The sequence below is a fragment of the Sminthopsis crassicaudata genome, chromosome 1 (genome assembly GCF_048593235.1).
Source record: "Sminthopsis crassicaudata isolate SCR6 chromosome 1, ASM4859323v1, whole genome shotgun sequence".
NCBI classification, from domain to species: Eukaryota; Metazoa; Chordata; class Mammalia; order Dasyuromorphia; family Dasyuridae; genus Sminthopsis; species Sminthopsis crassicaudata.
The window spans coordinates 619,040,083-619,056,000 of NC_133617.1; positions in this window are offsets into that span (position 1 = coordinate 619,040,083).

Consider the following 15,918-nt stretch of genomic DNA (forward strand, 5'->3'; position numbering starts at 1 on the left):
TATGAAAAGCTAAAATCACCATCCATTCACTCCTTTCAATAGGAATGTAGCTGTGGACCAAAATAGAACTGAGTTTCTTAAACATGGTTTACATTCCTTATATTGGCCTGAATAAACCTCATTGAGACCAAAATGTCCTGTTGCAAATAGCCTTTGAAATAGGGGGGAAAAAAAGGCAGAAAATGCAGATTGTGCTACCAATAATGAAAAGAGATGGGAGCCTGATTTTTTTCAATTTAGATTTGTAAAGAAAACAGGGCTTTCTAATGGGCCAGATGCAGATCACAAGTGAGTTCACTGGAACTCCTATCTTCTCTTTACTGTCTCTTTGTTCCTCTGTTTCTTCTTTCCTTCAATGTTCAATGCACTTCACCAATTTTCATAAATGAAAGAATGAATAAAGTGTTTAAGTGATTACTATGTCCAAAGTACCATATTAGGTACTAGAAGGACAAACAGCTCTCATGGCACTCATTTTCTAATGAAGAAGAGAATATACATGGAAGACTTCAGCTGCAAATCAGACAGAGAAGTGTCATGATCTTTAGGGTGCAGCAGCAAAGCTTCACATTTCTGTTGAAAAAATCATATCAATTTCTGACAATGTCAAAGACTTTAGTAGAGTGGAAAAAATCCATTCTTTTCTGTTTTCAATAGATGCAGTTGCCAGACTATATTTCCAAGAATTATATCCCAAGATAATAGCTGTAAGTGCTAGAATTGAAGTATTACTTTTCCAAAAACTTTTGATTCAAGGTCTTTGGATGTGTCCATCTATGGGGAGATGCTAATTAAAATGATGACAGTTGTGATTTTACTTGCCTGAGTTTTTTTATTCCTTATTCCTTATCCCTTATTCTTATTCCTTATTCTCCTACTTCAGCTAAGCCGGTCCACCTGCTATTTGAATGACAATTTGTTGGCAATTGGTGGGGACTCTGTTCCACAGGATTTGTTTCCCCAAATGAGGGCTGGACAGGAAGCAGGACAAATGGACTAAGGATTAGAACCACTCCCAGGACTCTTGTAATCTGTCAAGCCAAGGTAGGTGTTGCTGGTAGTGATGAGGAAGGTGAATCCCCTCTCCATAGTGATCTCTCAGCCTCATCGATTGCTTCATGAGTTGAACAGGATACAAATTTAATGGCTTGGAGGATAGTGTTATTCCTAAGGTTCTTGGGTTTAGGATTTGGAGCTTTGTTCATCAGCATCTGAGAGGAGAGAGTTGTCAAGTAGTTGTTTGACCTGCTCAGTACTGCCTCTTATCTCTCTCTAAGAGTGGGAGACTTCTAGATCCTGAATGTGGTCCACCTACTTCAGAGCAATTAAGATAGGTATGATTTTAAAGAATCTAAGGAATCTAATTCTAGTAAACTTCTTGAGGACAGGAACTGTTTCACTTTCATATTTGTATCCATCGCACACAGCAGGCATTTTTAGGAGACAGGAAACTTGCAAAAAAAAGTTTATATGAAAAGAAATAGTTAACAAAGAGTTTCTCAGTTTCAGTTATGATAGTTACCACTATATGAAGCTGATTATTAGAATTATATGTAACACTTGCTTAGCCAGAGACTGACTAGCAGAATGTCTCTTACTTGATTTATGTGACTCTCTAGGTTGCATACCAATGAGCAATATAAATAAAAGACAAAGCCCTAAATAACTCATGAATGCCTCCATTCAGATTGTGTCAATGATGCTAGAAGTTTCCTATATAAGTGACCATTTGGAAGAGTCTTTTCCAGGTCTCCTTCATGCTCTAAGCATTTGAACTCCCTCATTTAATCATTCTCCAATACCCTTTATTTAAGTAGGTAAGTCCTATTGCTTTTTTTTTCATTTATGCAAATAATGTGTGTCCATATGGTCTATCTAGATGTGGCTCACAGGAAGGCAAAAATAGTTGTCCCTAGAGTCTCCTCCTCTATCCTTCTCAATGTAAATTTGATTGCTACCAGAAAAGGAGAAAGGAGGTTATAGCAAGAAGTTGGCTATTCTCCTTTCCTCAGACAGAGAGGATACTAGACTAGAATTACATCTATTTTGTGCTTTAAATATTGTTCATTTAAGAGAAAAAATGTTTAGTTTCAAGTTGTACCTCTGTTCACTGTCCCTTAATGGAGCTGTCCCAAGCCATATATCCAAAACTTAATTCCCTTCCCACAAAATGCCAGTTTCATAAAGAATATCCAAATCAATAGCCAAAAAAAAAAGTATCCATATTAGAGCCAGATCAGACAATGCACAGAGTAAATGAAGTTTCCCATTAGGGGTGAGATAACTCAGATCAGCCAATAAAGTCTCAAATCTTATCCAAGTGGAAATTTCCCAAAGTCCATCATGGATTAAGCTGGGAATTAGGACATGATCAAAGTGCTGGCTTCTCTAGACATTGGCTTATTCCCACAGTCTTTCTCTCCCTTCAGGGACCTGAAGGTGTCTTCTTTCTCTACTTTCTTAATTTCTTCCCAGATCCAACCTACATGCAGGCATGAAACATTGAGTGACCAATTTCTACCAATAATAAGAATTTTATACAAAAAGCCTTTGAAACACCTAATATACCATTTATTTTGTTTTGTTTTTAAGGTTTTTGGTATCATATTGCAGTTCTCCCACAATTCAAATCCAGGCCCTTATTTGATGATAGCGCTTAATAAATTTTTGTTGATTGATCAATTTCCTCTATATCTAAGCCCACCCCCCAACTTATTAATACTTGGCATTCTATTATTAGTAGCCATGTACTTTTTGTGGCTAAATAACTTCTCTAAAGCAAAATGAACTTATATGCTCATTTGGGTGTAAGTACTGAGAGGAGTAAAGGAAGAAACTAGAAAGTAAGCAAAGAGCTCAGAAAAGGGCGAGAGGAGACAAAAAGGCTTCTTTCATATTACAAAAGGCAGTGAAATGATTCAGTGGGGATAGAGTGCTGGATTGAAGTCAGGAAGACTTAAATTCAAATGCTATCTCAGATATCTTCTAGCTGTGTGATTCTATGAAAAACACGTTACCTCTATGTACCTCATTGTTTTGTTGTTGTTGTTGTTGCATCTTATTGTACTGATCTGTAAAATGGGGATAATGACCCTTCCAGGGTTAATTGTGAGAATAAAATTAGATAATATTTGCAAAGTGTTTTGAAAATCTTAAAGTACTATATATGAATACTATCATTATTGTTGTTAATTACACAGAGAGAGTAACACAAGACTAAGAAATAGATTGGACTTGATGGTAAGTAAAGGTTCAAGGATGATTCCAAGACTAAAACTCTGGGTGACTAGGAGAAGGATGGTAACCTCAAGAGAAATCAAGAAGTTTGGAAGAGGGGTAGGTTATTGGGGGTGAGGGGTTAAGGGGAACAGGAAAAAGAGAGATCATGAGTTTCTCAATTTTGTCTCTCAAAGTCCTTTTTTTTTTTTTTTTTTTTTCCTGAGGCAATTGGGGTTAAGTGACTTGCCCCACACAACCAGGAAGTATAATGTGTCTGAGACCACATTTAAACTCAGGCCTTCCTGACTTCAGGGCGGGTACTTTATCCACTGTGCCACCTAACTGCCCCTCAAAGTCCTTATTTTTCTTCAAGGCTCAATTAAAGTGCTACCTCCCCTCCCCCACAAGTCTTCCCTGATCTCTCCCAATTTTAGTGACCTCTCTGTCTTCAAACTATATTACATTTACTCATTTGTGTTCTTGATGTAACTCCCAACTAAAACATAAGCTATTTTAAGTCAGAAAGCTAAATAAATGTTTGTTAAATTGAATTAAATTGTAAGCAAAAGAAAAGGAAATCTTTAGAGGGGAACAGACTGAAGGTATATATCCCCCAAAAGAACCAGGCAAAGACTTCATATGTACTAAAATATTCATAGTAACATTTTTGTGGTACCAAAAAAATGGAAATAAAGTGGGTACCCATAAATTAGGGATAATAAAAAGAAGTATATGTGAATGTAATGAAATAGTATAACCCTGTAACAAAACAATAGATACAAGGAATTCAGAGTAATTTAGGGAAACATATACAAATTTATAAAAGCATATAAAGCAAGAACTAAGGGAACATTCCACCTTTTGATTGTATAGGCAAGTGACCCTGAGCAGATTATATAAATGAAAGAATATATTGCAAACCTTAAAGTTTCTATAAATATTATTATTAGCCTCATCTTAATCTCTAGATATGCTATATGCATTAAACAATTATCTAAAACTTCTCAACTAAATCATAAATGAATTGGTAGAGAGGATTCCCTAACACTGTTAAAATGCTACAAACATGGGAGTTACTCTTATTATTACTTTTTAAACTTGTATTAAGAGGTACTCAAAAAAAAAAAAAAAAAAAAAAAAAGAGGAACTCCACGGGTATTGTGGAACCATACCTATATTGTGGTAACCCTAAGACCTGGTTTCTGGCATCTTCTGTTTTAACCTGATGCAATTTTACTGCCACTACTTCCTACCTCTTTTAGGAGGGACATTCCTCTCCAACTTCCTGCAGCTACTCCCCAAAAGTTGTACCCAACTGCCCTCTAGTGTTTTTAAGAGATTTGTTACAGAAATCTTGACAGTGGGAAAGTATAGGAAAGAAAAGAAGCAATTGCCAGCTATGTTTAATTTTCTGTTTAATCCTCACAACAATCCTGTGAGATAAATTCTGGTATTATCCGTGTGTAACTCTTGAGGAAACCAAGGAAGACAGAAATTAAGAGCCTTGCCCAGTAACTTATAAATAGTAAGTATCCAAGACTAGATTTGATTCAGGTTTTCCTGACTCTAGGTCCAATACTCTATCCATTGCTCCTGGATAATAAGAGGCAATAAGAGATAGAATAAATATATGATTTATATGATTTACAAAGGTTCCTGAAGTTTAATCCCAGGCTTATATACTACAGAATACTAAACCTTGCTCTTTTATCAGCTCCTTCTTTCCTTCTTAATGATTTCCTTCTACCAGATCTTGTTTTTTTATTTCTACTTTATCTCTAAAGAAATCCTTCAAGTCTATTTGTAAGTGCTTTTAAAAAATAACAATGATGATTTTGACTGATCCAAAAAATCTGAAGAAAGATTTCTTCCTCCCATTCTAAGATCAATAGAGATATATTTAAATAAATAATATAAAATTGAGGTTAAAAATTAAGTCATTAATTATTAAAATAATTTAAAATTATCTACAAATTATTCATGTCCCCATAATCTAGGTCATGATTTATTACTTCATCTCTTGAAACATATGACCCAGCAATAAACTATGTGCTTACTGCCTGAGGGCCATTCTAGTTATGCAAAGAGAATATGATCACCAAAAGGTTAGACACTAGATTGAAAGCTTCTTTTTCCCTTTTTTTTTTTTTTTGGCATGTCAAGTCATAGAAGAAACAAAAACACTCTCAGTCTTGTATTGTCCTCTACCATTTATTAAATTTGCAAAATGTCAGAAAAGGGAGTAGAAGGTATTAAAAACCATGCAGTTCTTATATTGTCTTTAAAGATTAAGAAAAAATTTTAAATTGTCTAAAAAATATTAGAAATATTGTACTATAAGAAAGGATGAACAGTAGGATGGTTCCAGAAAAACCTGGAAAGATTTATATGAATGGATGCAAGTGAAGTAGACAGAATCAGGAGCACTTGTACATAATAACAATAATATTGTACAGTGATCTCTTGTGAGTAACTTATTCATAGCAATTCAATGATTAAAGACAATTTCAAAGGACATATGAGGAAAAATGTTATCTACTTCCATAGAACGATCTGAATTCAGATCAAAATATACTTTATTTTACTATATTTTTCTTGGGGGTTGGGACAGTGGATGAGATGACCTCTTAGGTGCCTTCTTAGGTTATAATCTTATAAACAAGAAGCATTGAATTAGAAGTTGCAGAAAAGGAAAGATTCTTCTTGTAAGGAAAAACATGTAAGTTGAATGAGCTTCCTTTGAGAAGAAGTAGACACCCCTCATTGAAGGTTTCCAAAAGGTTTGACCACTTAATTTTAGAGAGGAAATTCCTTATAAGGTTAAGGGTTGGACCAGATCATCTGAAATGCCTTCTAGCCTTATAATTCTGAGTTTTACTTCTATTATATACTCCTTGTGGATTTCTTAGCACTCCTTTTGTGTGGGATGGCAAACTCCAATTCAAAAATACTCAGAGATATATATCTCAAAGTGAAAGACAGAAGCTTTAAGATCTTGCAAGAATCAGATAATCCTCTCACTGGAGTTCCAGAGGGAGGAGGATCAATTTCAAAAAGGCTATGAGATCATTTAAATGGTCAGTGAGAAAAAAAAAATTACAGAAACTGTTCGCTTACCCACTCCTGTTAATCCTCCTAACATCATTGGCAAACAACTTTTATTCCTTTATTTGTCTCTAGAATATAGGTAGGCTTTTATGGCACTAGGGTCTTGGTTATACAACTGATTGCTGATCAGTAATCTGATCTGGTCAGTAATAATCTGGTCAATGAGAAGCAAATTTCTTCCTACCTATGAGCCATAGAATTAGCATAAAAGCTGGATAGACCTGCCTCCTTGCTTCTGTTTTTCCTCTAATTTCCCTTACAATTCAATCTACTTGTAATGATGTTACAATTGCAATAAAATTTTGTCCCTTAGCTAAGGAGATGAATTCAAGCCTGTGAATTCTTTTGAGATACCTTGCAATCCCGGTCTGTGACTCTGAGTTTTTGGGGTCCCCTTTCCCAACCTCAACATATGTATATCATATATATATGTATATATATATATATATATATATATACATATATATATGCATATTAAATTGTCATTAAAAAATGGGTGCTGCCATATACCAAGATAAGATCAAAATGGGTCCACGATTTAGGCATAAAGAATGAGATAATAAATAGATTAGAGAAACAGAGAATAGTCTACCTCTCAGACCTGTGGAGGAGGAAGGAATTTATGACTAGAGTAGAACTAGAGATCATTATTGATCACAAAATAGAAGATTTTGATTACATCAAACTAAAAAGTTTCTGTACAAACAATACTAATGTAAACAAGATTAGAAGGGAAGTAACAAATTGGGAAAATATTTTTAAAGTTAAAGGTTCTGACAAAGGTCTCATTTCCAAAATATATAGAGAACTGACCATAATTTATAAGAAATCAAACCATTCTCCAATTGATAAATGGTCAAAGGATATGAACAGACAATTCTCAGATGATGAAATTGAAACTATATCCACTCATATGAAAGAGTGTTCCAAATCACTACTGATCAGAGAAATGCAAATTAAGACAACTCTGAGATACCACTACACACCTGGCAGATTGGCTAAGATGACAGGAACAAATAATGATGAATGTTGAAGGGGATGTGGGAAAACTGGGACACTGATGCATTGTTGTTGGAGTTGTGAAAGAATCCAGCCATTCTGGAGAGCAATTTGGAACTATGCCCAAAAAGTTATCAAACTGTGCATACCCTTTGACCCAGCATTGCTGTTATTGGGCTTATATCCCAAAGAAATACTAAAGAGCAGAAAGGGACCTGTATGTGCCAAAATGTTTGTGGCAGCTCTTTTTGTTGTAGCTAGAAACTGGAAGATGAATGGATGCCCATCAATTGGAGAATGGTTGGGTAAATTATGGTATATGAAGGTTATGGAATATTATTGCTCTGTAAGAAATGACCAGCAGGAGGAATACAGAGAGGCTTGGAGAGACTTACATCAACTGATGCTATGTGAAATGAATAGAATCAGAAGATCGCTGTACACTTCAATGCTGTATGAAGATGTATTCTGATGGAAGTGGAAATCTTCAACATAAAGAAGATCCAACTCACTTCCAGTTGATCAATGATGGACAGAAACAACTACACCCAGAGAAGGAACACTGGGAAGTGAATGTATATTGTTAGCACTACTGTCTATCTACCCAGGTTACTTATACCTTTGAAATCTAATACTTAATGTGCAACAAGAAAATGGTATTTACACACATATATTGTATCTAGGTTATATTGTAACACATGTAAAATGTATGGGATTGCCTGTCATGGGGGGAGGGAATAAAGGGAGGGGGGGATAATTTGGAAAAATGAATACAAGGGATAATATTATTAAAAAAATTACTCATGCATATATACTGTGGAAAAAAATTCTAAATAAAAAAAATTGGTGCTGAACTAGACTCATGATTGAGTAGGAAGATATATCCTATTTAATCAATTCTATCATGTTTTCATTGATCCAAATTATTCACTGTGGCAAAAGTCCATCTCTCTAAAACAGAAGCTTTTAATCTTTATTATGTGTATTATGGACTCCTCTGAAAGTATGGAGAAGTCTCTGTACCTCTTCTCAGAATATTTTTTTTTAATTCATAATTGAAGGAAATGCTAAATTTCAGTTAAAGGCCAATGAAAACAAAGATACAAAAAATTTTCTCCATCCAGGTTTATAAGTCTCACCAAGTACTCCATGTTAAGAAAACTTGTTCTTAAACAGTCTTTTTAACCTGGTAGCTAGAAACCACATATTCTTTTTTTTTAATAACATCTTTTATTATCAAAATATATGCAAAGATAGTTTTCAATATTCACTCTTGAAAAACCTTGTGTTCCAAATTTTTCTCCCTCCCTTTTTACCACCCCTCCCCTAGACAGCAAGCAATCCTAACAATCTTTATATATATTTCTATGTTTATCATGCTGCACAAGAAAAATCAGATAAAAAAAAAAGTAAAAAATGAGAAAGAAAACAAAAAGCAAGCAAACAACTACAATAAAAAAAGCGAAAATATTATATTGTGATCCACATTTAGTCCCAACAATCCTCTTTCTGGATGCAGATGGCTCTCTCTATCATGTGTGGAATAGAGAGATAAGGTTAAGAACTTACAGGAATGTATGGATTTTTTTTCTGTATTTTTTATTATTATTTCTATGTCTCTGTGACCTACATAAGTATGATGTGTGCTAGCCAATATTTACTTAAACTTTAGATACATTTACTTAACCAGAGATGATGACATTTGTCCTTGTTCAATATTATCAATATTTAGATTATTAAATGCTGTCAGCTCAGTAATCTGAAGTTTGAAGGTCTGATGGGTGATTCCTCTTGGAATCAGGGAAACTGAAAATGTTCTATTCTAATCTGCTTTTGGTATCTATTTCTTGATGCTCCCCAATCTATGATGTAATTCTTTGTAACAGAAACTATAAAAATTGCGTATCTTTAATATTTCTTTAGCCCTCCTACCACCAGCTTTCCCTTTCTTATCTTGTGATGGGATGACTCATCCTCCAGGGTTTTCAATAAACAACTTTTCTGCTTTTTTTACTGAAGGATCATTGAGTAGTCATTTTAGGTAAGGGTCTTTTACATCCCTCACAATCACAAGTCTATTGGAATTGAATCTTGAAAGAAACAAAATAAATAAACTGAAGAACAATGGAAAAATTCATGATAGAAATTTCGTGGGAAAGATGAAGAACTTACAGCTTAAGCACATATTGATCAATAACTGTTAAAATTAGCTGAAACCTGTTGATTAAATCTTCCTGGAACAATTATAGAAAGACATGAATAAGAAACATACAAGTCCAACTCTGATCTTATATTGCCCTGAATTAGATCTCTAAATACTTCTGAGACATCTCCACACCATGTACTACATATTGTTCAGCAACTTTGTTATGATAATTTATCCAATTAGAATATAAGCTCCTGGAGGACAGGAATAGTCTTGCTTGTCATTATTTGTATTATTTAATGCTTAACACAGTGCCTAAAGACTTAAAAAGCGCTTTATCTCTCTTTCTAAAAGAGTTGTAATCTTTACTGGTTGTAGAACTACCCAAGAAATCAAGATTCTTTAACAATATCAAAGTGCTACATCAAGAAAGTATATAAATTGGTTATAAATAACAAATTTTCCTAAATAATGCCCTATTGTTCATTGATATGTAATTATTAAAATTGTCCAGAAGGTGGCAGTAGAATGGCACTTTTTCTTGAAGGGAAAAATTGTATTTCCTTAAACTGACAATTTAAAATAGTTTAAAATTTTGTTCTTTCTTTCTTTTTCTCCCAATTTTCCTAAAATATGAGAAAGGATGAGTAAATTAGTCATAAACTTATTATTCAAAGGTTGACTGGATTAATCAATGTTTATTTAGCATCTACTAAGTACAAAGTATGATCCTTATAAGAGAACAAAATATCTAGCCCTAGTTTGACAGATAAAACATGTTCATATAAGTAAGCTTCACAGAGTATAAATTTGTAAATTCTACTAGCTAGTCAAAACATAATGAAAGTCACAAAAAAGCACCAACTAGGAGATAAAGCAATAAATAGGTACACAAAGGGAAAGGGGGAAAAAAAGTAGGAAATGTATAAGAAAAAAAAAAAGGGAAGATACCATCATCTAGGAAAATGTGATCAGAGGAAGAGAACAGTAGTCAGAGAGAATCAATCAGTGACTGAATAAAGTCTTTGATGGCAAAAAAGAATCTGCAACATGCTGGACTCTGAATGCTAATGGTTTTTGGGAGTGGCCACAATGATGGGAAGTGTCATGAAACTACCAAATGTTTTGAAATCAAACTAATCTAGTCTAACTTGTATGCCACGTAAGAAGTGAACAGACTCAAGGCAAAGCAATTACTCTTTGCAGGAAAGCAGGAAACCATCATCAGTGCATAAGTTCCTCCCATGACAAATGATGAAGTCAAAGAAAAATTTTATGAGACCCTCATCATCAATGTGCCAAAAGGAGATAAGCTTATAGAAGGGAAGCAATAAACTGGGAAAACATTTTTACAGTCAAAGGTTCTGATAAAGGCCTCATTTGCAAAATATATAGAGAATTAACTCTAATTTATAAGAAATCAAGCCATTATTCAATTGATAAATGGTCTCAAAGGATATGAACAAACAATTCTCAGACGAAGAAATTGAAACTATTTCTAGCCATATGAAAAGATGCTCCAAGTTATTATTAATCAGATAAATACAAATTAAGCCAACTCTGAGATACCACTACACACCTGTCAGATTCGCTAGAATGACATGAAAAGATAATGCTAAATATTGGAGGGGATGTGGGAAAACTGGGACACTGTTACGTTGTTGGTGGGATTGTGAACACATCCAGCCATTCTGGAGAACAATTTGGAACTATGCCCAAAAAGTTATCAAACTGTGCATACCCTTTGACCCAGCACTGTAACTACTGGGCTTATAACCCAAAGAGATTTTAAAGAAGGGAAAGGCACCTGTATGTGCAAGAATGTTTGTGGCAGCCCTCTTTGTAGTGGCCAGAAACTGGAAACCGAGTGGATGCCCATCAATTGGAGATTGGTTGAATAAATTGTGGTATATGAATATTATGAAATATTATTGTTCTGTAAGAAATGACCAACAGGATGATATCAGAAAGGCCTAGAGAGACTTACATGAACTGATATTGAGTGAAATGAGCAGGACCAGGAGATTATTGTATACTTCAACAACAATACTATATGATGATCAATTCTGATAGATGTGGCCATTTTCAATAATGAGATGAACCAAATCAGTTCCAATAGAACAGTAATTAACTGAACCAGCTACACCCAGCAAAAGAACTCTGGGAGATGACTATGAACCACTATATAGAATTCCCAATCCCTCTAATTTTGTCCGCCTGCATTTCGGGTTTCCTTCACAGGCTAATTGTACACTATTTCAAAGTCCGATTCTTTTTGTGAAGCAAAATAACTGTATGGACATGTATACATATATTGTATTTAATATATTCAACATGTATTGGTCTACCTGCCATCTTGGGGAGGGAGTACGGGAAAGGAGGGGAAAAGTTGGAACAAAAGGTTTTGCAACTGTCAATGCTGAAAAATTACCCATGCATATACTTGTAAATAAAAAGCTATACTATTAAAAAAAAAATTGGCATTCAATTCCATCAAAAGTAAAGTACAATTGAAACTTAAGAGAGATGCAGGATTCTTGACTCAGTGAGAAGGCAGATGAAATTCAGTTTTATGCTGATAATAATAATCCAAAGCACTTTTATGGTACCCTGAATACTATGTATGGGCCAAAGACTTGTGCTGCATCTCAGTAATTCAATAATTGATAGAACCGCATTAATTAGTGATAGGGATATGATCCTGGAGAGATGGGCTTCCAAAGTATTTTCTATAGACTGTCATCAATCAATCAATGCTGAAGGTACTACTGTTTACCTCAACTTGAAGTCATTTCCTCTCTAGCTTAAATTCCAACTGAAGAAGAGATTTTGAATGCCATTAGATTCCTCTCATGTGGCAAAGCATCTGGTACTGATTTTATTCCAGCTGAAATTTAGAAAATAGGATCTACTGTTCATATAAAATCCAATTGAAGCTTTTCAGGCATAATGACAAAAGGTAGTTAGTCCCCACAAGTTCAAGGATGTCCCTCTCTATAAAGGAAAGGGAGATAGGTTATCCTATGACAATCACAGAGAGGTCTCTCAACCATTGCTGGAAAAATTCTTTGCAAAATTCTCCATAATAGGTTGATCCTTCACTTGGAAGATGATCATCTACCTGAAACCCAGTGTAGCTTCAGAAAGGGCTGAGGAATGGCTGATATGGTGTTTGCTGCATGATAGTTTCAGGAAAAATGCCAGGAGCATTTCTGTATGTTTGTTGGTCTGTATATGTTTGCTGATTGGACTAAGGCTTTTGACAGTCAGCCATGAGAGTTTGTGGAAAATTATGGCAGAATTTCATTCCCTTGTGTTCATCAGTATAAGATGTCAGTTTCATGATGCTATACTTACATGAATTCTAGATAATGGACATTGCTCTCATGCTTTCCCAGTCACCAATGGAAAAGAGCAAGATTATGTGCTTACTCCTATGCTTTTTAGTATGTTTTCAGTGATATTATGAGATGCCATCAACAAAAATGAAAATAGCATCATATCAGCTACTACACTAATGGTAAATTGTTTAATTTGAAAAGACTGTGAGTTAAGACTAAAGTGGAGAGAGATATGGTGTGCAACTTTTTGTTCACAATGCAGCTCAATGCTCGATACTCATTGCAGTTGTACCATTCATACATCGAACCATCTATTACAGCAAATGGAGAAATTTTGAATGTTGTGAATAAGTTCACTTATCTTCACAGTATACTTTTCAGGGATATAAACATATATTAGTAGAACTAACTCAGTGGAAGGTTCTGAAGGAAAGAGAAGGAGAGAAGAGATATTAGATAGTCTGTCAAATTGAAAGTCTACAGAGCCATTGTGCTGACCTCATTGTTGTATATCCATGAAATCCAATGTTATTGCAGGAAACTGAATCATTTCCACCTGAATTGTTTAGAAATATTTTAAAGATCATCTAGTAAGATAAGATACAGTTTCTAAGGTCTTTTCTTGAGCTGAAGGTCTTTTATTGAGCAGAATTGCCCAGCTTTCAAACTCAACAGCAGATGAGCTGGCCACATTTTTCAAATGCTAAAAGCACACTTGCCTAAAAGATTATTCTACAGAAAACTTGCTCAGGCAAAGCTAGCACTCACATAGAGATCAAAAGAAGTGACATAAGGACATTCCCAAAGTCTCTATGAAGAACTCTGGAATCTACTCTGAAACATAAGAAATACTGGCACAACAATCCCCAACATTGTGTGCCCACATCAAAGAAGGTTCTACATTCTATGAAAAGTAGAATTGCAGTAGCTCAAAAGAAACATAAGATGCATAGACATCTCCATTCCAAATGTTCGTATGTGAGTGTATCACCTGATCTGTGCTAGAAACTTATCAGCCACAATTGAATATATTATATCTTGACCCCAACATAGCTATGTCATTTTGGTCATCCTTAAGATGGACAATAACCTTGTTTGCTTTTTCTTTCTCGTGGTTTTTCCCCTTTTAGTCTGATTTTTTTTGCACGACATGACAAATATGGAAATATATTTAAATGGATTGCACATTTTAAAAAGGGAATGGAAAACCACAAAGCATTATAGTTGCTTCATTGCATCTATCAAAGGCATTTTAATAGCATTATTTCTCCTATGTAGTCTTTTCTCCTTCTATCTTCTACCTCGCCTACAAAACTCTTTACCTTCTTCCTTTAATCATAGACAAATATTCCCTCTATTTCAATGTAACAGTCCCTGATAAAACACTGGTCACAAAATCCTCTGGGATTTATAGTTCTTCCCATTTTGGGAATAGAAGAAATCAATGGAAAATCAATTTTTATCATGAAAGTTCATGTATGACTATTGCAGGTTAAGAGAGACTTTCAAGAAGAATAAAGATAGAAAGGAGAGGTGTCAATTATACCATAGCAGCGACACTAAACTGCAACAGCAACTGGTACTTCTATGTTTGCAGTTTTCTATTGTAACATCATGGAAATGACATCCATTTGAATGGACAACTTCATGACTGTGTGTTCACTCAGGAGAAGGAATTTGGGGAAAAAACAGACTCAGACACAGAAAAATTAGGCAGACTTACCCTATCCCAGTCTTACTTCTGTTTATGTTTTTCTTAAATTTATTTGTTAAGGAAAACATTTTTCTAGATTTTAGATTATCTCTCATTAACAGCTATGGTTAACATTGTCTTATACATTGCTGGATGTCCCTTTGTTTGTGACATAAAGATGGCATAAGGTAGAGAACCCAATGACATTCTTTTCTCTAAATTCTTGTTTTTATTCTCCTTAACCACTCTATTTCCCAATCATTTCTTTGATTTCCAGATATGCAACTATCCTAACTTGAATCCTGGTAATAGAGAACCATACTTGAAAGTCAGGAGCATCTGACTCCAGGCTAAAGAAGTTTGCTTAGACAGATTGAATACCACTCTTCAAAAGATTTTAGATGATTTAAATGATGATTAGAGAATTAAGAGACACTAAAATGTGAAGGGAATGATCACATGTAAGAATGTTTAATATTAAATGCAGAGTACCAGTCTTCTATCCTTAAAGGACAGGTACAGCAGGAGATTTGGAGGCCTTATTGTTGAAGGAAGGATTGCTTTTGCACTGGAAGTTGTTCAAATTCCAATAGGAAGATTGGGTTGGCAGCAGGTGGTGAAAGATTGTGAAGACCAAGTTAGCCCCCTGGATACCTTAGAATCAGCCAGAGTCAGGATAAGCAAATCTTTATTCTTAAGTCTTTTGGGGTCCCAGTCAAGGGAATAGATATAGGAATCTCCACACCTTCTTTCTCTCTCCACCACCAAAAAGTAATCCCCACTTGTCTTACTCCACCCTGATGCCTCTTATAATTCTCTGTATACACCTACAGATTGAGCCAGCACAGGATAGTGGGCCAGGCCATTCTCCAGGCATATGCTAATAGAATATTGTCCAATTGGTAATTAGCCTCAAGTACTTGGCTATTCAAGTGCATCTCAGTTTTAGCCCTTTACATCTCCAGCTTTCTTTTGTTTTAGTACACAGGTGGTCATATCCCTGACTTCTCAGGGAGGTGAGAACTCCAAAAAGGAGGTGATCACGCCCTTCCTGACATCTCAGGAAAGGAAATGAAAAGCACCAAAGGGAAGTGGGGATTGCTAGAGGGTTTCTGGGCTAAAGGGTCTTATTAGAAACAGGTATGCACAAACCCATCAGCATGGGAGGTATTACACAAGCACATAGCAATAATGCACAGGCTATTAGTGATGACTCTCCCCACATCCAGTGCAGGTTCAATGTGATGCAACAAACATGAATTGTATATGCAAGTAATAATATAACAAACAATATGAATCAACATGGTGTTGTAAAAGATTTCCATAAATCCTAGAAGGAGAGTATATAAACAAACCTACGCCTACCTCAGCAGCCAAGAGATAGTCCAAAACCAATCTATTGTTCATTGCTT